Source organism: Lissotriton vulgaris, chromosome 4_1, assembly GCF_964263255.1.
Source record: "Lissotriton vulgaris chromosome 4_1, aLisVul1.2, whole genome shotgun sequence".
Classification (NCBI taxonomy): domain Eukaryota; kingdom Metazoa; phylum Chordata; class Amphibia; order Caudata; family Salamandridae; genus Lissotriton; species Lissotriton vulgaris.
Window position 1 is genome coordinate 2091986870 of NC_141691.1, and position 25990 is coordinate 2092012859.

General features: G+C 45.0%; 1 long non-coding RNA gene across 1 annotated transcript in view; it reads left to right on the forward strand.

Annotated features, from left to right (window-relative positions):
- Window positions 1-4245: 4245 nt before the first annotated feature.
- LOC147725105 (uncharacterized) overlaps window positions 4246-25990 on the forward strand; it is a 149713-nt gene continuing 127968 nt past the window's right edge. The window contains exon 1 of the long non-coding RNA XR_015310126.1: window positions 4246-4391. This is a non-coding gene — a long non-coding RNA (uncharacterized LOC147725105). The remainder of the gene's footprint in view (window positions 4392-25990) is intronic.

The window sequence follows — 25990 nt, forward strand, 5'->3', positions numbered from 1 at the left end:
AGCAGCATTGGCATTATCAAAGCGACCAGTTTTGTCAAGGATAGGATCTTGAACCAAATTCCAGTCCCCTCCGATGAGGTACTGAGAGGCATTAATCTCTGTAAGAAGACGATTCAATTGGAGGAAAAATTGTTTTTTAGCACCAATTGGGGCATATATAGAACCAAGACAAATGAAAGAATTCCCGATTTTCAATTTAGCGAAAACATAGCGACCCTCCGGGTCAGACCATGTCTTAGAGATTGTGAAGGGAAGTGATTTTCGGACAAGAATGGCTACACCGCATTTACGCACAGGATTAGGATTGGTTGGATCAGTCTTGGAAACACTACTATGGATAACCTTCCCAACCCAGTCTCTACTGAGTTTATTAGATTCAATGTCATCTAAGTGTGTTTCCTGCAGTAGAGCTATATCCAGTTGTTTAGAGTGCAAATATGAGAGAACCTTCTTTCTTTTGATATAATGGGTGAGACCATGAACATTCCAGGAAACCACTGATAGAGAATGATTATGAAACATGATAGAAGAATTCAAGAACAAAACAGAGAAGAGGACGAGGAGTAAGAGTACAGGGAAAAATGGAAAAGGATGTTACTCTGGATATCAAATGGCAAAAGCTGAAAAAGTACAAGAAGCTGATGAAAGAGAAATAGGAAGGAAGAAATAGGAATAAAAGGATGTGAGAAAATTGGAAAAGTAAATAAAAAGATAAAAAATAAAAAAGAAGTGGATAGAGAAATAAGAGAATAGGAGAGTTAGAAAAACCTAGACTGTGAACTGCGGGTCCGGGCGCACCAAATCAACGTCGTGGGACAGGACCCCATCCGAGAAAAGCAAAACGCGGATCAAATAACCAGAGGGCAATATGAAATATATGAGAAATGTCATAAATATCAAATATTGAATGCAATACTATAATAAACCTAATAAACCTTAACATACAACTTCGCATTGTAAAGCAGTGACATAGGAACAATCAGAAGTACATAATGATATAACTTATAAGAATAAAGTAAGAGAATATTGCAATAGATGAAGACAAGAATTAAAAAAGTAAGAAAGCAACCGCATAAGATAAAAGAAAGATGAAAAAGAAAACAAACACGAACATCCATAAATAAATGAAGACAAAAGAATGAGATAGAGTAGCAGTTGATGAACAGGCTAGAGAAATATAAGAGATAACAATACAATAAAAAAGAATAAGATGTAGAATGAAAGAAATAGAGAAGAAAGAAGAAGGAGGGTTAAAAGAAGAGGAAAACATGTACGATAAAAAATATAAAGAAAGGAGACATCATAGCTTACCATAACAAGGAATAAAATTAAGTGGTGTTCAATTCGGAGGAAAAGGTCAAAATAGACTTAACATGTCACAAAGAAACTAATAACAAGAAAGAAACATACTATGTGTTAAGAGAAGAAGGAAGAGTATATATAGTAAAAACATTTGAACATGGAAAGCAAGTGAATATCCATATTAACTACACGCTTTGAGATAACTAAGAATAATAAAATGCAATACAAATAACGTTAATGCCTCCAAGGGGATGACCAATAATGAAGAAAAAATATGCGAAATGCTAGGTACTATATCAAAATATGCAATTAACATTTGAGTATTGTGAAAACATGTATCTCTTCTTTAAGAGAAAAGAAAAATAGTGCTGAGTACAAAATTACATATTAACTTTAGAGCAGATATTGCAACCTGAAAAAGGAAACAGAATTAAATACAATATATGAGCGAAGAAATAAGAAAGCACAAAAATGAACAAGTGAACAATAAAGAAGAATTCAGTCAGCATCTGAGGGTGTTTTAAGAGGCGATCTAGATTTGTCTCTCTGCAAATCCTTAGTAAAAGTAGAAACAGAGTGCAGGGCTGACACCCTATCATCCTGTGAGCGAGGAAGACGATTCAGATCTCTACCCCGCTGCCTGGAAGTACTAACATTGTGTGAATGTTGCAATGGCATATGTGAGGAGGAAGAAGAAGACGATTGAGACTGATCACATTGAGAAGAGTGTTTTTCCATGTTTTGAGTTGTGATGTCATCCAGAAATTGTTGCAGAAGGGCAGGATCATAGAAATCTTTGGATTCTCCATTCCTGGTAATACGGAAGCGTAGAGGTTTAAATAAACCGTACTTGATGTCTAGCTGACGTAATTGAGGTCTCATTGAAAGAAATGCCTTTCGTCGTTCATTCGTCTCTTTGGAGAAATCTGCAGCTATATGAATAGTATGACCTTGAAAGAGAAAGGGACCTCGTGAGCGGGCTGCAGACAAAATTTGTCTAGTTTGTTCGTGCCTAAGAAAACAAGCAATAATTGGCCTGGGACGCGCAGAAGGATCTGGACGTGGAGGGCCAAGTCTGTGGGCACGTTTAATTTCAAGAGGTGGAGCAAAAGAAATACCAGACATTAGCGGAAGAGTATCATAGAGGAACCGTTTCATGTCATTCTTTTCAATGTTCTCCGGAAATCCAAAAAAACGGACATTGTCTCTCCGACTGCGGTCTTCCAGGTCGACGATTTTACTGTGGAGAAAGAGAAGATCCTGATCCGAGGTTTGAACTAGATCTAAACGGTTCTCCATGGCCAGTATTTTAGAATCAAGAGTTTCAATTCTTGTATGAAAAGTGGTGAGGTCTGCCCTAATCGATTTGGTTTCTTCAGCTAAGGTTGTGATTGTGATGTCCAGCCCTTCCAATCGACGATTGACCCCAGAAATCTCTTGCAATAATTTTTGCATGGTGTCAGATACTGTCTGGTCAACGTGAGACAGCGAACCTTGGGTAGCAGTTGATGGCGAAGACAAGGTCCCTTTCGTTGATAAATTAACAGATTGCTTCGCAACTTCAGTAAAGAGTGGTTGTTTAGGTATTTTACTACCGTTCCTGTGGTTTGACATTGTCACTTTCCGCTTCGTAGATGTTCTACAGAAGCGAATTGATGTGGGAGCTCTGTACGAAGCAATGATGAGAGCAACTTCGTATTGAATGACAGGAGGTAAAGAGAGAATCACAATATGAAGTGCAATGACGTAAAGCTGTGTACATATCACTCAATAAAGAAAAAGTTAAATTCCATACAAGAAAAATACTGAGGGGAATTATGCACCATCAAAGAGAAAATCAGCAAGTACTCCGGTTTGTAACAAAGAATCATATGCAAATTGTAGCAAGTCAATAAAGAAAAGGCCTGCAATAAGAGAAGGGTTAGTGTCAGTATCAAATATCACATAACATCAGGCCTGGTGCTGTAATTCATAACGTATATATAAATGATACACGTCTAAAAAACAATAAGCTTGAAGCAAAGAACGCTGCAACATGTGAAAGACGTCAACCCCATGTCTGACGGAATGGGTGAACACCTCAACCATATTTTAGGAAAAATTGGCCCCTTCATATATACAGGCTGGTTATAGTAATAGAAATCATTGTACACTACAAAGCGTCATGGGGAAATGATAGCATACATAACAAGAGTTAATTAAGGCAAAAAAATAATAATATGTTTATGACAAATGAGGATAGTTGTGAAATTCCTGCATAAAGAAGGAAACGTTGTCATAAAGAGGCGCAATGTGAGCTTGAGGACACACAAAGAATGAGGGAGCGCGCTCTTGTGAGGTAATAAAAGCTAAGTGTTACGTGGCAGAATATCTCATAAAAGCAATATACATAACAAAGTTATCTTCCTCATAAGACTATGTCGTAAGTAACAGGCTGAAGTCAGTGGAGCCGGAATATGTATCAAAATAGCACAGGAAGAAGTGACTGAGAAAATAAGCACATTGCCAACAGTAGTTAATTGCTCTGCTCATTAATCATGAGGAGACTGCCCACGGCATAATGTGTGAGGAGAAAGTAATATGGTTAGTAATATTTCCCTTTTTCCAGAAAAGGCCATGTAGAGTTAAAGTATTTTAAGAGGCAAGAAGTAAAAACCCCCATAAGCTGTGAGGTTCCGTTGTGCAGAGGGGTACTGAATAAGAAAATTTCGCTTTTAGTTTAATTTCTCCATCTCCTTTATTGTTCCTCCTCTTTGTTGGTTTATATTGAAAAAGAAGAAAAGGCCCTTGCCGATAATGCAGAACCCTCTCCTACGACCGCAGTGTGAGGCACTTCAATGCCGGTACATGCACAATATTGGAAGAGGCGCTGCCTGACAGACGCGAGGAGGCACGGCCCTGTAGTAGAGAAGGCGCGGCCTTACAGTGCGAGGAGGCGCGGCCTCAGACGGCGAGCATATCCGGAGTGCGTGAACAGAACGGGCGGTCACCTCACCGGCAAGGAATGAGGGAGAAGCAGCGCCGCTCCGACGAGAATGAAAACACCAGGACTGCCACCATGCTCTCCGGGGACTATGGAGCACCGAATGGTAAGTCCGGCGGTCCAGGTGCGGGAAAGCAGCTCGTCTGGAGTCCGTCCCACAACGGAGCTCTGTCCTCAGGCGGCCATCTTCCTGCATGGCCAGACCACGCCCCCCATGACCCCTCGTTTTGATGTATAAATGATGAGCATCCCATTATCCCTATGGGCAGACTGGTGTAGAGCAGATGTCTGTATGTTGAGTTCCTATTATAATTATACTAAACGAGAGCCAGCAATAACTTTATAAAAGCCATCTCTGATTTCCTTATTGCAGACGACTTTTGTTACCAATAGTCACCTGTAAAAAAGAAACTACATAGACATTTTATTGTAATAACGTATTACAACTGATTTCTAACTTGACAACACCCTCTGCTAGAGCTAGCAGCAAGGGTGAAAGACAGGTCATAGGCCACAAGTACACCTGAGGTTCCAAGCAGGAAAACAGGAAGTAATTTTCCTTCAGCTGATACTTTTTCCTAAAGTAAAAATGTTTATCATAAAGGATATAGGTATGGAAATACTTTTATGCTTACTAATCTGCTATAGGTCATTTCAATATGTTTTAAATCTGCCTTAAATGGGGCTCTTCCTAATATTTTCTTTGCATAAACCACAAATTGCTATTTGATCATTTCTTTGTGTCTTCCATTGAACATAAAATACTTTAAGAATTTAAGAGGTTTGTGTGAAGGGTGTTGGTGTGACCGTGTGTTTGTAAGGAGTAAAATATCCTCTGCTGTACATCCAAAGGCTATTGCAATTCACCGCAGGATTGGGCCAAGGACTAAGAGATGGCTTAATGACCCTCATGTCCAACATTTTGGCAACTTCCACCTTAACATAACCCTAAACCTGGTCAGACATCCTGTACATCCTGTCCTTTACTAGCAGACTCCTTGCCTGCCTGTACCTGTTGCCACGCCCACAGCGCACCGACTGGGTAAAACCTGCATCATCCTCTGGCTCCAGTGGGATACTCCTTGCCTGCCTGTACTTCTGGAGAAGCGGAGCTGCGGTCAGCAAATCTACTGCTGGGATTAGTGTGGTGCACAACGCTACAGTTCGCCGGACCCGCTTCGCGGGTCCCGCTTCATCTGCATACTCTGTGGGGGCTTGTGGTAATTGCAGGGCTGCGAGCGTGAAGGCAGGGACTCAAACTTCCAGGAGTCCCTGCGAGGCCAATTGCTATCACCTGGCTCGCTCTCCCTGTTGCCACGCCCACAGCGCACCGACTGGGTAAAACCTGCATCATCCTCTGGCTCCAGTGGGATACTCCTTGCCTGCCTGTACTTCTGGAGAAGCGGAGCTGTGGTCAGCAAATCTACTGCTGGGATTAGCGTGGTGCACAACGCTACAGTTCGCCGGACCCGCTTCGCGGGTCCCGCTTCATCTGCATACTCTGTGGGGGCTTGTGGTAATTGCAGGGCTGCGAGCGTGAAGGCAGGGACTCGAACTTCCAGGAGTCCCTGCGAGGCCAATTGCTATCACCTGGCCCGCTCTCCCTGTTGCCACGCCCACAGCGCACCGACTGGGTAAAACCTGCATCATCCTCTGGCTCCAGTGGGATACTCCTTGCCTGCCTGTACTTCTGGAGAAGCGGAGCTGCGGTCAGCAAATCTACTGCTGGGATTAGCGTGGTGCACAAGGCTACAGTTCGCCGGACCCGCTTTGCGGGTCCCGCTTCATCTGCATACTCTGTGGGGGCTTGTGGTAATTGCAGGGCTGCGAGCGTGAAGGCAGGGACTGGAACTTCCAGGAGTCCCTGCGAGGCCAATTGCTATCACCTGGCCTGCTCTCCCTGTTGCCATGCCCACAGTGCACATCTATATAATCAGCACATTACCGACGTACGCGGGACGCGTGCGGGACAAAGCGCGGAGCGAAACCTGGGCAAAGGGCGGGCCGTTTGAGGCCGTTCGAGGACCTGAGAGACCGGACCGGGCCATCGCTCTAACTCATCAACTCTGATATATCTTTTTGACTATTTGTAAGTACTGGTCATACATTTAGCCAACACCTGTAACCTTCCAAAAAAGCCAGCCTCACCGATCGTTGCCTAGACAAGTAATTAACCTCACTGCATCTGCTTACCAAGTACAATGGTACTAACTAGAGGAATTAGGAGTAAAAGTAAGGCCACAGGGGGCGGGGGCAAACTACTAGGACCCATGGACGACTTTATCACCAAGGCTAACTTATTTATTGATCAGAGTATCACCTTGATAGAAGGCACGGTGTCCCTGGACCTAGAACACGCTAAGAGATCCTCCATGGGTCACCTAGCGAATGCAAGATCCCCTGCAATAGATAGTAATCCGGGGGAAGGGTTCCTTCATGAGGGTAGGCTTAGCCTTCCAAATAATGTGGACCTGTCGGTCTCCCAGCTCTCAGATTCCCAGATATCAGACGCCCAGATTACCTCAGATTTAGAAAGGACCCCAGAGCTCCCTCCCCAAATCACACCAGATGAAACAAGACAAGCAGAGGGAGGAGGGAGGGTGCAATAAGCAAAAGAAAAAATGACCGGAAAATCACCAATACCACTGAGATTGGAGATATGGCTACTATGATAGAGACTGTACTTCCTAGGCCAGAACAGATATTAGTCACTGCAATTGTAAACCATTCTGTACATGACTCATCCAACCTTATTAGCCCAGAATCTCCTATCCCTCTATCCTGTAGCAATGACACAATTGTCAGTAATAACCTACAGCTTTTAAATAACATCAAAGATATATTGAAATCTCTATTTGAGCCAGTAGAAGCAAGACTGGTGCATATAGAGAATCAGTTAACTAATCTTGCAAAATATATAAAACTGACGCAAGTCTCGGAGGAACAAAAAAAGGGGGGAAATAAGGTTAACAAACAGATTCTTCCCAACCACGCAGTCACACAAGACAATGTACCCACATCGTTAAACCTAACATCTAAACCAACAGTCCCCGAAAGGACAAATAAAAACAGATCAACAAAACTCCCCACTAACACTGTTATAACCATCCCACAGACTAATTCTCCGGTGGTGTTAGTAGCGACGCCCAAAACACCAGCGCCCAAGACATCTGTGCCTAAAAAACTGGCGCTAAAAACTACGGCACCTAAAACGCCGGTAGGCAAAACACCGGGCTGTAAACCACAAGCAAAAAAAAATCTGGCCTCAGTATCAAACAGAGGCGGCCCTAGAGGATCGCCCGAAGGTAGATTCCCTGTTGAGATGCCACCAGAAGCATCTCCCTTTGTGGTGGTAATGACAGGTGTCCCTGAACTAGTGGATCACAGAACAGAACCTACATGGTCACTGCAAAATAAGGCCCAGCATTGGTTAAATAATAATCACCCTATCCCACCATCCTGGCCTTCCAGGATTTTGATGGTTCGTAGGACTACTTGGGTGGGAAATGGTAGAAAGAGGATTCCGGGAGATTGTATTGTCATCACATTCGAGGACCCCCGAGTAGTAGATTATATCTGCTCTTGGGAGCACTCGAGTGTAAATGGGGGCATAAGCACGAAACCACTCTCCTTCTTTTACCCCGCAAGACAATGCAATGGCTTTTTTAACAATCATGAAACTCCCTGGGAAGTAACAGCACCACGGCCTTTTGAATATGGTAACATAAGACAAACAGTGGCCCCTCGCCGTCAGGAGTATGATAGCTCCTGGCACACAGTAGGACCACGCCATAGGAGGGGGGGATGGGATGATCAGGGCCTATACTCGCAGAGAATGATCTATAGTGAGCAACCCCGCTGGGACACTTGGTTTAACATCCCGATGAGGAATAGATTCAGTGGCCTCGAAATGGTCGATTGACCACTAGAGGTGATTGAAACAACTAGTTCCATTTCACCTCAAGCAATAAACTCACCGCCCCCAGAAAATGATGAAGTGGCGATAAATTCAGTCTCGCCACCTTTATCTATCTTCTTCTGGAATGTGGCGGGCCTCCGCCCTAAAATTGAGGACGGGACGGCTCTGTACTTTTTGGAACAGGGGAAAATAATCTGTCTACAGGAGACATGGTCCACAGTGGAACTTCACCTCCTAGGATATAAAACTTATTTTATCCCAGCTCTGACCTGCAACGCAGGCAGACCGAAGGGAGGGATCATCACGTATATCGCAAACACTGTGAACCACCTAAAAGTGACGATAGTTGGGTCTGACCAAAATTTCCAAATATTATTCCTGGCCTTTAAGAACAAGGACCCCATTCTTCTAATTAACCTTTATAACAACTTAGAAGAGGGACAATTTCTGACCCTCCTCTCTAACATACAGTAGAAAATAATCCAGTTCCGTCAATCTAGGACAGGAAAAGGGGCAATCCATCTTCTTTGGGGAGGGGACTTTAACTTACACCCATGCCCACACGTTGAGAAAAATCAATGTGGGATAGTGGATGAGCACGATACCCCTTTGATGCATTTTGTGCATACTAAAGTGGGGGCTGCCATGAATAACTTACTATTGGGTCTATTTCTCGAAATAGCCAACAGCATAAGTCCAGACACAAACTCCTACAGCCAACTTATGTCAGCAGAGGATCCCAAACGACAGTTGACTATATCCTCCTCTCACCTGGATTGACATGTAGAGCTAGATCTTTCGAGGTTAGGAATAACACCTTAAGTGATCATTCCGCCTTGAGGATAGATCTCCACTTAAATCAGACCAAACCCTCAATCACAATTATACAGGAAACCCTCGCCCAGGATAAATTGGAGATGGGAAAACAAAATGGATACACACTGAAATGGGAGAAGCTAAATCCGGCTGAAATTACTGGAAAACTGGTAAAAGCGGCCTATTCAAACATAATCAAATGTTTGGACTTGCAAGAAACGGATGAGGCTGTGTTAAACAATTTCACCCAAATACTGGAGAAAACTAAGAGTCTTCTCACAGCCAATCCAAAGGCTCGAATACATCCATTAAAGGATGGTTTAACCATAGCTGTACAGCGGCCCTAACCAATTTAAAGTTGGCCCTAAAAAATACTCCTAGAGACTCGGTTCAGATCCAACTCTGTAGACAACAATATAGTAGGGCACGCAAATTAAGAATACAAGAACTAAAGCAGAAGCTATGGGAAGATCTCCACACTAGTGCTCTTTCCAAAAACAGCTAGGCATTTTGGCGAACAGTTAGATCACCTTATCTAATAGACGATAACAGTCCCAGGATAGAAGTGGCTATAGGGGAAGACATATGGGTGTCCCACTTCTCAAAAATCTTTAAAAACACAGTAACATCTGAAGGGACAGAAAACACTCTCCCAACGGTTGAGTACCCAATATCTCTGCAGTTTGACATCTCTGAGGTACTAGTTGCACTAGAAGCCAGCACAAATGGGAAAGCCCCGGGCCCAGATGGGGTCCCTGTGGATCTCTTCAAATATAATTTAGATCTCTGGGCCCCTATCCTCACTAGAGTGTGTAGCGCAGCAGCAAAAGTGGGACTGATATAATCTTGGACTAATTCTATCATTGTCCCAATTTTTAAGAAAGGGGATTGCCAGGATGTTACATGCTATCGCCCCATCTCACTGCTGGACTCCTTGGGCAAAGTTGTAGGTAGGGTGATCCTCGAGAGACTCCAGCTTTGGGCTGAGGTGAAAGGCATTATTTCCGATCTCCAGTTTGGATTTCGAGAGGGGTTTGGTACGGTGGAGCAGGCCCTTAATCTTAGTCTGTTAATAGGCAAATACACTCAGGCAAAGAAGGACACGGTCTACATGGTGTACGTAGACCTGTCCGCGGCATTTGATTGTGTCTCGCATGCAAAACTCTGGACAATCTTGAGATTAATGGGAGTGGATTCTATCCTCTTAGATTTCCTGAGAGAATTATATTCTAGAGCTACTGCGAGGGTGCTTTTTGGCTTAAGGGGGAGTTGACGGCATCGTTTGGTGTGGAGCGTGGAGGCAGGCAGGGATGTGTCCTGGCCCCCTTCTTATTCTCTTTGTATACCAACGGCCTTGAGGAAGAGATGTTGAGGGGGGCACAGGACTTGCCACGGGTAAAAAAGTGTCTGATTCCCGCTCTGCTTTATGCAGACGCCGCCGCCATCTTGGCGCGCACTCCGCGCGAACTACAGAAGTCCCTGAACAGGTATACTGACTATATGGGCAAGCTGGACTTACATGTGAACGTTAAAAAAACGTTCGTCATGATAGCAGACAGTGGGAAAAAACAAGTGAGGAGCATTTATCTCAAAGGTCAAAAACTTGAGGTAACTGCCCAGTACCCGTACCTAGGTATTATGATTGATAGAAAACTGAACTGGCGGCCCGCAGTGGACGCAAGGTGTCATCTCTTTAAAAGAGCCACAGCGGCCTTGATGAGCTTTTCACAGAGACTGGGGAGAAGGGCTCCAGTAGAGCTACTAAAAATCTATAGCGCAATGTGTCAGGCGACTGCATTATATGGGGCGGGCCTCTGGGGTCATGTAGACGTAAGTACCCTTCAGGTCGCAGAAAACTCTTTTTTTAGATTCCTCCTAGCAACACCAAGATCCACTTCTATCTATGCAACTCATCTGGAACTTGGTGTTCCCTATTTAGAGGATCTTATAAAGATTCAGCCGCTACTGCTTTGGAGGCGTATTTGGACTTCCGATAAAAACACACTGACAAAGACAATTGCAGCAGAGTCAATGACTCTTAATCGAACTAATAATATATCATTGCTTCGATATATTAGAAACTTCCTTAAAGATCTAGGTAAGGAGAAGTACTATCTCCAACCCGAAAACATCATTGACTTACCAAAGAGAGCATTGAAACAACTGGCACTAAGTCATCTTGAGTCATTGAGGCTGACCTCTGAGTCCTCGAAACCTTCGGTTCTCCACGCTAATATGGTCCAGGCCACAGACTTCATCCAGCCCTATCTAACGCTGCAGATCAGTACCTATGAGAGGATGTTGCTGACAAGATTCAGGCTAGACCTTTTCTTCAGGCTAGTAGCCTTCTACGATGGAAATAGGTGGGACCTAACTCTCCCTGTTTGTCCTTGCGATGCAAAATCAAAACAAACTAATCTACACACAATACTGTTTTGCAAATTCCACCTCTCACATCGCAAAATATGGCTACTACCATTGTTAAGGCAATGGGGACTGAGACAATGTCGCCCTGCAATGCTTCGTCTCCAATTGCTAGAATCTGAATCCGCTTGTTATCATGTCCTGAACTTTTTAAAATGTGTCATGAGGCATAGGAAAAATCTGTAAAAATGTATTCTGGATGTGTCTTTAGACAACGCAATGAAATAATACCCTCCATCATTTTCTATGTAGTAGCTTGACTTCGCCCGAATTTTAGCATGTAACGCGTTTATTTTTTATTCTCTAAGATATGAAACTGTATTTTCAAAATGTTACTTTTATGGTTTGCCAATGTGTAAAACCGAATAAAGGAATTTATATATATAGTAGCAGACTATCTTCCCTGACTATGGCATGCAAACTGACTGGTGTCAAACCTGGAGTCAGCGAGAAGAGGTTGTCCAAGCGTCTCAACACCTTTACACTCTCTCGGCTGCTCATCCATTAACTCAACTGAACCTTTTCCATCTCTCCTGTCATGGTGTAGTAAGTCAAGAAGAGTCTCACTGTCTTCCTCAACTTACTATGTTGTAGCCATGACTTTCACTGTGTAACCTCTCAGCCTTCAGCCTGTTCACATGGAACCAGCTCTTGGGTTCTGGTGTGGAACCTGAGTCCCCAAGTAGGTAAAGTCAGAAATCTTCTGAAGTATGCCTTCTATGTCTCACACATCTTGACCACCAAAGTCCTGGGGAAATTAGAATTTATACCCAAACCCCCTGACCCTCCTAATTCCCAGTCAGTTTTGAGAGAAGAGCTAAGGTCAGTGAAAACCAAGTATAGAGTAGAGAATCTTATGTGAGTAATCAAAAGCTGAAAATAAAGACAGTCATCATACCGCCACTCTCCCCAGCAGTTGTTCCGGAGGTTGTGAATTCTGAGCCTTTGATACCTGAAGGGGACACCACAGCAGGTGCTGAGTGTGGCCCGCATAACTCGAAAGTCCTTCAGAAGCTGAGAAGTTCAAATGAAGCCAAACAAGTTCAGATTGACCATTCCATCCCTAAAGGAAGCATGTCGCAAGGACTTATTGATGGTAAATTGGTGCAAGTACAGGTGAACAGGATATACTTTTTACATCACTAAGAATAAAAGCTTGCTAAGTATGCAAAGGCTGCGGGAAAGAGAACCATTTTCTAGAGCGACATAAGATATCTTGGGAAGACAAAATGACTGCCAGAAGATTCTAGATGCGATGTTCTACATGTTTCAGCCAGGCCAAATGACAACGTTACCTGAAGGAAATCAACACAAAACACAGTTGATTGTCCCCTAAGTCCTCATCTAAGAGTTCTTCAAGATCATTATCAAGCAAGAGTGGGAAAGATGAATGTGCAATAATGATATTTATCTCAGAGAAACGTGCGCATGTCAGACGGGTTGTATGCAAAAACACATATGAATCAAAGAAAAGTTTACAAGTAAAATGAAAGGTGTCATTTAAACACTGTCCTAAAGTTACTATAATGTAAACAATTGCTTAACACCTTTTATCATCAACATTATTCCTTATCACCCCACCAGGCGGAGCTTCCCATACCATGGTTACTGATCAGTGGTGATTATCAAAACATTTCCAACGTAGCCTGAAAACAAAAACATTGCCTTTCTAACTAAAAACCATACCTCAGCGTATGGGTAAGCAGGTCAGCACCATCATACAAAAAAGAAATGACCGGTCCAATGTGTGTTGCTGTACTAGTAACCTACAAAACAGGACTCATGCAAAAAAGTGTGGATGAGTTACAACTGGCTGAGATACTCCCAACTCTAGACAGAATGTTACTCAGGGGGTAGTGCTAAAGGTGTGTAGTGCAGTGCTGTAGTGAAGTGAAATTAAAATTAACGACTTAGACCAAAAAATGTGTTTAATGAGGATTGTCTAATAGGATTAAGACCTAATCTACTTCTTCCAGTGAACATTGGGGCTCCATGTTCCTGAAAGATATAAACATTTATATATAGTTTAAACACCTATTTTTGTTACTATTTTGCACATTTCACGTCTTTTCATGTTGCAGTAGCTTGTTATCATCTAGGTCCTGGCGAAAGCCGGATAGATTTCCAATTAGGCTAAAACATGTTGACCGTCCTGCACAACGCCACAGTGTAGTTATAAGTTCAGACTACCTGGCGGGGTTTTAACCTTGACACTTAGACAATCCTCATTAAACAATTTTTTTGTCTAAGTCGTTAATTTTAATTTCACTTCACTACAGCACTGCACTACACACCTTTAGCACTACCCTCTGAGTAACATTCTGGCTAGAGTTTCTACTTTACATCCATAGCCGCACCGTCACTTGATGGTTTGGGCGGCTGTTTGGATGGATTAACAAATCCCACATGATGAGAATCCGCCAGAAGGGTGGGCTGATGGGAGTATCTCAGCCAGTTGTAACTTATCCACACTGTTTTGCATGAGTCCTGTTTTGTAGGTTACTAGTACAGCAACACACAGTGGACTGGTCATTTCTTTTTTGTATGATGATTATGCTTAGGGAAGTGAAATGACAGGTCGGTAAAGATATTCCCTTGACCCTCTTAAAATTCTGTTTTTCCTAAGCAGGTCAGCACTCCACATGAGAGTAGTACAAATACAACTGAAGAATGCTGTAACACCCATTGCTAATGAGTTTTTAATCAACCTCCAGGTACTTTGAAGGGACCTGATTACTAATTAGAAATCTTCATTGTTTGTTGGGCGCTGGGATTGCCGCTTTCCCTGACGCGGCCGGGCTTTGCTCCTCCCCTGTTTCCTCGACCGGCCGGACTTGGCTCCACCGGTCTCACCCCTGCTAAACGCCTACAAGCCCCAGGAACCTCAGGGGCAGGACGCGCTGTTTCTACGCGCCAGGAGGCGCATAAAGACTTGACCGGTGCAGAGTCCCTGGTGTTTGTTGGGCGCTGGGCTTGCCACTTTCCCTGACGCGGCCGGGCTTTGCTCCGCCCCCTGTTTCCTCGACCGGCCGAGCTTGGCTCCGCCGGTCTCACCGCTGCTAAACGCCTACAAGCCCCAGGATCCTCAGGGGCAGGACGCACTGTTTCTACACGCCAGGAGGCGCATAAAGACTTGACCGGTGCAGAGTCCCTGGTGTTTGTTGGGCGCTGGGATTGCCGCTTTCCCTGACTCGGCCGGGCTTTGCTCCGCCCCCTGTTTCCTCAACTGGCCGGGCTTGGCTCCGCCGGTCTCACCGTTGCGAAACGCCTACAAGCCCCAGGATCCGCAGGGGCAGGATGCGCTGTTTCTACACGCCAGGAGGCGCATAAAGACTTGACCGGTGCAGAGTCCCTGGTGTTTGTTGGGCGCTGGGATTGCCGCTTTCCCTGACTCGGCCGGGCTTTGCTCCGCCCCCTGTTTCCTCAACTGGCCGGGCTTGGCTCCGCCGGTCTCACCGTTGCGAAACGCCTACAAGCCCCAGGATCCGCAGGGGCAGGATGCGCTGTTTCTACACGCCAGGAGGCGCATAAAGACTTGACCGGTGCAGAGTCCCTGGTGTTTGTTGGGCGCTGGGCTTGCCACTTTCCCTGACGCGGCCGGGCTTTGCTCCGCCCCCTGTTTCCTCGGCCGGCCGGGCTTGGCTCCGCCGGTCTCACCGCTGCCAAACGCCTACAAGCCCCAGGATCCTCAGGGGCAGGACGCGCTGTTTCTACGCACCATGAGGCGCATAAAGACTTGACCGGTCCTTCGTCCCACGAGGACGCGCGCGGCACGCGCCGGGAGAAGCCCGGGACAAGGCCGGGCCCTCTTAGGCCCTCTGAGGTAATCAGTGGTCGGGCGGGCCACCCCCCTAAGTTGTTACACAAGGTGAGCCCGAAACATTCACAAACATAATGGGGAAACGAAACACTAGTACTGTGGCACAGGCACCCGAGGGATCTTCTGTTCTCCCGCCTTCCTTAGAAAGCATGCTGGAAAATGCTTTCAATATGGTAACAAATGAAATTGCCTACACCGAGAGGAGAATGTCAATGGGCCTCACAAACACACATCCAGAGTCATCTCAAGCAAATTGTAATAATGTTTTGCCGCTCTCCCCTGTGGTTACAGTTATGAAACCTACCCCACTTGTTCATCCATTGGTACCATTGCCTGGGGGTAGCTGCTCTACAATCATTATTGACTCTTTACCTGACCCTGTTGTACAAACTGTTACTGCCCCCTCGACCCCGAGCAACAAGTCTGGAGGTGAGAAAAGAAAAAGAGGCACCTCCAAATTAACAGTAAGCAAGAGGAAACAACCCCCCCTGCAATAAGAGCCAACCGACCCCACAGAGTATGTGGTCTAGAGGGAACAATCAACTACCTGGGGGTGGCACTGATATCAATGAGTCCACGCAACCTGACGATGTGGCTCCTGTTGCATCGCCAAAAATTTTATTAAATGAAGGACATAACTGCCTGCACACAGACTGAGTTGTTATTTGAAAATATCATCCAACCAAAGACTAATTGGAACCTTATTGAGACTATTGTTGATACAATTTTTAAACAAATGGAAAGTCAAATGATCAAACAGTTTAATTCTTTTTTTAAAAGACTGGATAGATTGGAAAACCTTGTAAAAAAGGAAGACGTAAAAAGAAAAGGGGTGATTAGCCTTGATCTAATGAGGGGAGATCACCTATTGAAAGATCTGGAGTCTGCCAGTAAGGTCATCTTGGGTGGTGGGCCTAATATCATTAACAGCAGTATACCAACATCTAATGCTGCACCTAAGAACAATACCACTGGGAAAATCCAAACTGCCACGAAACCACAGCACACCCCGGTTGTAGCAGCTGGACCCTCCCGTCCCATCAGTCCGGCTAGCGGCTTGCCTAAGGGTGGCCCTACACCAGCCAACACAAAATCAGGAGTACCAACTAACACTGGTTTAGATAAGGGGCAAGCTGCTGCTATTAGGCCCACAAAACTCCAGGGACCTGCCCTTCACCTACCCCCGGACGCATGCCCTTATGTTTTAATCTTAGCAGGCGTACCTCCACTTAAGGAGGGTCAAGGAGAGCCCTGGGTCCAGCTGAATAACAAATGCATTGACTGTCTGTGTAAACATAAAGGGGTAGGTCATGATATCTCGAATGAAATCTTGTCAGCACGTCGAGTAAGCTGGGTTGGCCCCTTACTTAAGAATATTAACAGTGATTGCATCGTAATTAATTTTAGACACCCTGGTACAGCTAAATATATACTCAGCAATAACAACATCTACCCCGGCCCATCAACTGTTATAACTCCTCTACCATTGGATTATTTTTATAGGCCCCCTCAGAGATCATTTAGCCAAGCCCCACCACCATATCCATTATTTAATAGATTCAGTGTACTATCTGAGCTTGATACCTTAGACTGACGATCACCACCTATCCTCCCCGATATAGCAGACAATGATCGCCTGAATGTAATTGATCCTATGGAGGAATTGCAAATCTGCCCCAATGTATTGGTACCTAATGAGCCTAGAGTTCCAGTGTTACCATCTATTCACCCAACATCACCCCTGGGCACCATTACTCCCATACCATCCGATGACCTGACCATTTTGAGTTGGAACATCGCCGGCCTTAACGCAAAAATGATAATCAAGGAGTGGATAGATTGGGTTACTAACTTCGATGTCTTAATGCTCCAGGAAACCTGGTGTACTAGCCCTCTGCTCCAAGAAGGATATAGTTGTTATAACCAAATTTTACCCATCCCGGCCATGGGCCGTCCTAGTGGGGGATTATCTATTTGGGTCAAGATCACGGCAGGAGTCAAAACTGAAACACTGTTCACTAACGATAAGAATTTTCAGGCGTTGATATATACTAGCAGGATAAAGCTATGCCTAATTAATTTTTATAATATTGACTTCACAACTCATCCCAATGCTAATTTTATAAGATTATTTGATTTTATTGATGAAATTGTTGATGGTCACAAATATGGTAAATTTGATGGTATTTGTATAGGAGGCGATTTTAATGCACACATTCACTCAAGAACTCCTAGCTGCAAAAGAGGAGAAGAATTGCTTAACTATTTAGCTACACGCGACCTAGTTAATGTTATGGAGAAGGCAAACATGACCGTGAACAAAGGATCTGAGGCCACCTACGTAGGGCGTGGTAGTTTAACTACAATAGATTATGTATTTATATCCTCTCTGTTAGGTGACCTCCTATTAAAGGGCGAGGTTATCAGTGCCTCATACACTGATCACTACCCGATCTTAATTAGACTTAAATCCATTAAAAAACAGGGGAACCATAGAGAAATCGGGGCAAAAAATCTGGTGACTTCCACAGACAAATTGAGGGTGATCTGGAGGGGGATAGATAATAAGGGGGTTTCAACTCGCATCATTAAAAAGCACCCCTTATTAGTGTCTGTTTGTCTATCCACCGATTGTTCTGAACATGCCATCGTTGATGCCTTCTCGGGTCTTTGTAAGGCCACAAAAAAGGAGATTTCTAAATCAGCCACAGACAGCAACCATAAAAACCCAAGGTGGTTCGACACCTCATGTTTCAAAGCAAATCGGTAACTTAGGGCTGCCCTCATAGCAGATCCACGGAATCAGTCTGCAGTGAGGAGACTGAGGTCTAGCTACAAACGCACTCTAAAAATAAGATCAGAGGAGTTACTAAAAGACCATTGGGAGTCCCTTGTGCGCACAGCGTTGTTGAGAGACGTCACCGGGTTCTGGAGCGAGGTTAAGACATTGAGATCAATGGGATCGAATATCACCCCCATAAATTGCAACTTATCAGGGGATGTGTGGGTGGACCATTTTTCAAAAATCTATGAGGCACCTCTTAACTCCATGGGTACTGCCCCCCCTTTAACCACACTGAACATCACCATAATGGAGGTGGAAGTTGCTATCTCAGAAAGCGCTGGGAATAAAGCTCCAGGGCCCGATGGTTTATCCATCGACCTGATTAAATCGGAACCTGACTTCTGGGCACCGTTATTGTGTAACATCTTCAATAATTTATCACATACCCCAATCCCAGTAACATGGTCAAATAGCATTATCGTGCCTATCTTTAAGAAAGGCGATAGATTGGACCCAGGCTGTCATCGCCCTATATCTTTAATAGATAACACTTTGAAGATCTTAGGTAGGGTCATTTTCAGCAGGATTAGAACCTGGGCAGAGGATAATGCTATTTTACACCCGTGCCAGTTAGGTTTTAGAAGTTACGTGGGAACTGTGGAGCAATGCCTAAATTTAAACTTATTATTGGCCACCAAAATCACCAAAAAATCTCCTTTTTATTTAGGTTTTATGGATTTAAGTTCTGTCTTTGATTTTGTTAACCACTCTCGTTTATGGTCAGTTTTGTTGAATTACGGTTTAGATGAACCCTTGGTTTATTTTTTGGCCCACCTACACAGCGATTTGAGAGCACGAGTTCGATTGAATAATGACGGTGAAGTCTCCAGTGATATTTTAATCGGCAGGGGGGTCAGACAGGGCTGCGTCCTGACCCCCTTGCTTTTTATCTTGTACATAAATGAATTAAGTATTTTTGTGTGTAAGCTAACAAGTGATGTCCCGCATGTAAATGGCAAACCACTTCCTGCCCTTCTTTATGCGGATGATGCGGTCCTTATGGGCCGCACACCCAATGCACTGTGCACTTTAGTATCAGGATTTGTCACGTACATGGCAGATCCTGGCCTTTGCACTAATTCTAATAAATCATTTATGATGTGCTGTGGCCCAAAAAAACATAAAATTAACCAAATTTTGTCAGGGAATAATGTTTTAAAAAGCACTCGCACTTTTCCTTACCTAGGCCTGTTGTTCTCTGACTCTGGATCATGGCAACCTCATGTTGACTTGGGGAGGAACAAACTGGGCAAAGCTATCAATTCTATAACCTCCCTCCGCCAACCTAAACATGCAGAGGTTATCTCACCATTACTACAAGTCTATAAGACCCAATGTTTACCCACTGGAACCTATGGTGCTGAGGTGTGGGGATACTCGAACTTTACTAATATACAGTCCGAGGAGAACAGATTTTGTAGGAAGGTTTTGGGGGGGGTTATTTCTGCCCCAACTTATGTGTGCCATAGGGAATTGAATCTCCCCTACACAGAGGACTTCATAAGAGCTAGACCGGCCCTGTTTTGGCTGAAAATATTGCAGAACTCAGCGGCTTCTCTGACCCGTGATATTATCTTGGACTGTCTAAAAAGTGAGCGGGCCAATTATATACCTTGGCTCAGGGCTGTGGAGAAAAGCCTAGTAAGTGTGGAGCAGGGGCATTTATTTACAGCTCCCCAAACTATCGACCACTCGCACAAGAACTCAGTAAAAAGGGCTCTATATGATCTTTACAGAAATGAGAGGGAAAAGAGCAGTTTGCGAAACCGGCCATTATAAGGTACATACCTCTTTTGGTACCATGCGACAGGCCATATGATATGCACCAAGGCTATTGGTGTAAAAAGTTGGACAAATGGAACAGGAGCCTACTGTTCCGGTTCAGGGATGGGAGCATTAAAAATCTATTATGCTTCCCATTAGGCTTTAACAAAAATTTGGAAAACCTAAGTTGTCCCTGTAACCTAGGCGGGAAAGAAAGCCTTTTACATTTTACGCTTTTTTGTGGATTTTATGTAAAATACACTAAACATTATTTAATCCCATATTTTCGAAAGTTTGCCCTGATGAATTTTAATTTAGCTTTTGGAGATTTACTGATGTTAAGCTCTGACGAAGTAATTTTCAGAGTCATTTGCTTTCTCAAAGCTGCTGTTCGATCACGAGCATCATTGAACATGGACTGATATGTTTTGCACTATTTCTTGCCTAGTTTGCACACTGCTTATTTGCACCAGTGGTTGTTCTCCTGTACATATTATAGCCATTGATTCCGCATTGTTTTTAATTGTGCGTATTTGATTTTAAGCTTTGTATACTTTCTGAAATCACCATCTCTGCTTGATATCTGCATTTTATGTAATGTATATTGATGGTTAACCATGTCATTTTTATTAGTTTTTAATGACTGTCTTACTGTGTTTTATGGATGATTGTTGTGATTCACATGTACTTTTATGGATGTTGCTTATATCCGAAAAAAGATCTTTGACTGACTGACTGAAATCTTTATTAATCCAAGTCCAACCTTCTTTGCCACAACCTTTGCACAGTGTGGTAAATGCCCTTGTGACAGGTACTCTTTATATCCATATAATAGAGAAAAACAGGCCTATATCTTTACATAGTGTGAGAGACTTCCCCAACAAAACATGGCTTTAGCCACAGGGGGGCACCAAATATCTGCACATTGTTCATGTGCTTGTGTGACCCCGTGGTGTGAACTTTAACACAAACTGAAAGAGAAACAATCTTTGCCCAGAGGTGGCCATTCTTAGCATTCTGAGCATACTAAAGAGAAACAAATCAAAGACAGGCTGTGAAAAGGTAAGTTAGCGCCTTAGGGCACAGTCACACCACAGTGACAACTCAATTCATGGAATCTGAGGCGGCTGCAATGCATGAACTGCCAACAATGTCGCAGCACTGGCTCCACAAATTCCCCAACATAAACACTGCCCAGGAGGCATCGAGAAGAATCACATGTCAATCATGAAGAGACATGAAACTTTTCCTGATGGCAAGATTTCACTGCCTTATTCAAAAACGCTTTATTTAACAACAAGGGGTGGTGATGGACAGAGTTTCTGAATTAAGCAGAATACTCTCACCCAGTCAAGAGATCAGGGCTAGATCCAACACCGTTTTTTAGCTCACTGCACCATCCCAGCTCAGAACCTGGCTATATGCAAATTAGTCTGTTCCTGTCCCAGTGCATGATGGGAACAGGGCAAACCAAACTACCAAGCCAATTCTTACACTGGGAAGGAAACAAGCTTCCGGGGACCGGTTTCTGAATTTCAGCCATCGTCGGCCCGGCTTGCTTGAATCCTGATGGTGCAATGAGCAAGGGACTCACATCTGAGTATGCCCTTCCACGCTTATGGTGGACAAAATATTTACCAACAAGGGGTGGTGATGGACAGAGTTTCTGAATTAAGTAGAATACTCTCACCCAGTCAAGAGATCAGGGCTAGATCCAACACCGTTTTTTAGCTCACTGCACCATCCCAGCTCAGAACCTGGCTATATGCAAATTAGTCTGTTCCTGTCCCAGTGCATGATGGGAACAGGGCAAACCAAACTACTAAGCCAATTCTTACACTGGGAAGGAAACAAGCTTCCGGGGACCAGTTTCTGTCATTTCAGCTGTCGTCGTCCCGGCTTGCTTGAATCCTGATGGTGCAATGAGCAAGGGACTCACATCTGAGTATACCCTTCCACGCTTATGGTGGACAAAATATTTAACAACAAGGGGTGGTGATGGACAGAGTTTCTGATTTAAGCAGAATACTCTCACCCAATCAAGAGATCAGGGCTAGATCCAACACCATTTTTTAGCTCACTGCACCATCCCAGCTCAGAACCTGGCTATATGCAAATTAGTCTTTTCCTGTCCCAGTGCATGATGGGAACAGGGCAAACCAAACTACCAAGTCAATTCTTACACTGGGAAGGAAACAAGCTTCCAGGGACCGGTTTCTGGCATTTCAGCCGTCGTCGGCCCGGCTTGCTTGAATCCTGATGGTGCAATGAGCAAGGGACTCACATCTGAGTATACCCTTCCACGCTTATGGTGGACAAAATATTTAACAACAAGGGGTGGTGATGGACAGAGTTTCTGAATTAAGCAGAATACTCTCACCCAGTCAAGAGATCAGGGCTAGATCCAACACCGTTTTTTAGCTCACTGCACCATCCCAGCTCAGAACCTGGCTATATGCAAATTAGTCTGTTCCTTTACCAGTGCATGATGGGAACAGGGCAAACCAAACTACCAAGCCAATTCTTACACTGGGAAAGAAACAAGCTTCTGGGGACCGGTTTCTGGCATTTCAGCCGTCGTCGGCCCGGCTTGCTTGAATCCTGATGGTGCAATGAGCAAGGGACACACATCTGAGTATACCCTTCCACGCTTTTGGTGGACAAACTATTTAACAACAAGGGATGGTGATGGACAGAGTTTCTGAATTAAGCGGAATACTCTCACCCAGTCAAGAGATCAGGGCTAGATCCAACACCGTTTTTTAGCTCACTGCACCATCCCAGCTCAGAACCTGGCTATATGCAAATGAGTCTGTTCCTGTCCCAGTGGATGATGGGAACAGGGCAAACCAAACTACCAAGCCAATTCTTACACTGGGAAGGAAACAAGCTTCCGGGGACCGTTTTCTGGCATTTCAGCCGTCGTCGGCCCGGCTTGCTTGAATCCTGATGGTGCAAGAATTGGCTTGGTAGTTTAGTCTGCCCTGTTCCCATGATGCACTGGGCCAGGGACAGACTGATTTGCATATAGCCAGGTTCTGAGCTGGGATGGTGCAGTGAGATAAATAACGGTGATGGATCAAGCCCTGATCTTTGGACTGGGTAAGAGTGGTCTGCTTAATTCAGACACTCTGTTCATCACCACCCCCTTTTCTGAATCGTTTTTGGCCACTATAGGTGTGGCAGGGTATACTCAGACATCAGTCCCTTTCTCACTGCACCATCAGAATTCAAGTAAGCCGGGCCGAAGAAGGCTGAAATGCCAGAAACCGGTCCCCGGTAGCTTGTCTCCTTTCTGGTGAAGAATTGGCTTGGTAGTTTAGTCTGCCCTGTTCCCATAATGCACTGGGCCTGACTGATTTGCATATAGCCAGGTTCTGAGCTGGGATGGTGCAGTGAGATAAATAACGGTGATGGATCAAGCCCTGATCTTTGGACTGGGTAAGAGTGGTCTGCTTAATTCAGACACTCTGTTCATCACCACCCCCTTTTCTGAATCGTTTTTGGCCACTATAGGTGTGGCAGGGTATACCCAGACATGAGTCCCTTTCTCACTGCACCATCAGGATTCAAGCAAGCCGGGCGGAAGAAGGCTGAAATGCCAGAAACCGGTCCCCGGTAGCTTGTCTCCTTTCTGGTGAAGAATTGGCTTGGTAGTTTAGTCTGCCCTGTTTCCATGATGCACTGGGCCAGGGACAGACTGATTTGCATATAGCCAGGTTCTGAGCTGGGTTGGTGCAGTGAGATAAATAACGGTGATGGATCAAGCCCTGATCTTTGGACTGGGTAAGAGTGGTCTGCTTAATTCAGACACTCTGTTCATCACCACCTCCTTTTCTGAATCATTTTTGGCCACTATAGGTGTGGCACGGTATACTCAGACATGAGTCCCTTTCTCACTGCACCATCAGGATTCAAGCAAGCCGGGCCGAAGAAGGCTGAAATGCCAGAAACTGGTCCCCGGTAGCTTGTCTCCTTTCTGGTGAAGAATTGGCTTGGTAGTTTAGTCCGCCCTGTTCCCATGATGCACTGGGCCAGGGACAGACTGATTTGCACATAGCCAGGTTCTGAGCTGGGATGGTGCAGTGAGATAAATAACGGTGATGGATCAAGCCCTGATCTTTGGACTGGGTAAGAGTGGTCTGTTTAATTCAGACACTCTGTTCATCACCACCCCCTTTTCTGAATAGTTTTTGGCCACTACAGGTGTGGCAGGGTATACTCAGACATGAGTCCCTTTCTCACTGCACCATCAGGATTCAAGCAAGCCGGGCCGAAGAAGGCTGAAATGCCAGAAACCGGTCCCCGGTAGCTTGTCTCCTTTCAGGTGAAGAATTGGCTTGGTAGTTTAGTCTGCCCTGTTCCCATGATGCACTGGGCCAGGGACAGACTGATTTGCATATAGCCAGGTTCTGAGCTGGGATGGTGCAGTGAGATAAATAACGGTGATGGATCAAGCCCTTATCTTTGGACTGGATAAGAGTGGTCTGCTTAATTCAGACACTTTGTTCATCACCACCCCCTTTTCTGAATCGTTTTTGGCCACTATAGGTGTGGCAGGGTATACTCAGACATCAGTCCCTTTCTCACTGCACCATCAGGATTCAAGCAAGCCGGGCCGAAGAAGGCTGAAATGCCAGAAACCGGTCCGAGGTAGCTTGTCTCCTTTCTGGTGAAGAATTGGCTTGGTAGTTTAGTCTGCCCTGTTCCCATGATGCACTGGGCCAGGGACAGACTGATTTGCATATAGCCAGGTTCTGAGCTGGGATGGTGCAGTGAGATAAATAACGGTGATGGATCAAGCCCTGATCTTTGGACTGGGTAAGAGTGGTCTGCTTAATTCAGACACTCTGTTCATCACCACCCCCTTTTCTGAATCGTTTTTGGCCACTATAGGTGTGGCATGGTATACTCAGACATGAGTCCCTTTCTCACTGCACCATCAGGATTCAAGCAAGCCGGGCCGAAGAAGGCTGAAATGCCAGAAACCGGTCCCCGGTAGCTTGTCTCCTTTCTGGTGAAGAATTGGCTTGGTAGTTTAGTCTGCCCTGTTCCCATGATGCACTGGGCCAGGGACAGACTGATTTGCACATAGCCAGGTTCTGAGCTGGGATGGTGCAGTGAGATAAATAACGGTGATGGATCAAGCCCTAATCTTTGGACTGGGTAAGAGTGGTCTGCTTAATTCAGACACTCTGTTCATCACCACCCCCTTTTCTGAATCGTTTTTGGCCACTATAGGTGTGGCAGGGTATACTCAGACATGAGTCCCTTTCTCACTGCACCATCAGGATTCAAGCAAGCCGGGCCGAAGAAGGCTGAAATGCCAGAAACCGGTCCCCGGTAGCTTGTCTCCTTTCAGGTGAAGAATTGGCTTGGTAGTTTAGTCTGCCCTGTTCCCATGATGCACTGGGCCAGGGACAGACTGATTTGCATATAGCCAGGTTCTGAGCTGGGATGGTGCAGTGAGATAAATAACGGTGATGGATCAAGCCCTGATCTTTGGACTGGGTAAGAGTGGTCTGCTTAATTCAGACACTCTGTTCATCATCACCCCCTTTTCTGGATCGTTTTTGGCCACTATAGGTGTGGCAGGGTATACTCAGACATCAGTCCCTTTCTCACTGCACCATCAGGATTCAAGCAAGCCGGGCCGAAGAAGGCTGAAATGCCAGAAACCGGTCCCCGGTAGCTTGTCTCCTTTCTGGTGAAGAATTGGCTTGGTAGTTTAGTCTGCCCTGTTCCCATGATGCACTGGGCCAGGGACAGACTGATTTGCATATAGCCAGGTTCTGAGCTGGGATGGTGCAGTGAGATAAATAACGGTGATGGATCAAGCCCTGATCTTTGGACTGGGTAAGAGTGGTCTGCTTAATTCAGACACTCTGTTCATCACCACCCCCTTTTCTGAATCGTTTTTGGCCACTATAGGTGTGGCAGGGTAAACTCAGACATGAGTCCCTTTCTCACTGCACCATCAGGATTCAAGCAAGCCGGGCCGAAGAAGGCTGAAATGCCAGACACCGGTCCCCGGTAGCTTGTCTCTTTTCTGGTGAAGAATTGGCTTGGTAGTTTAGTCTGCCCTGTTCCCATGATGCACTGGGCCAGGGACAGACT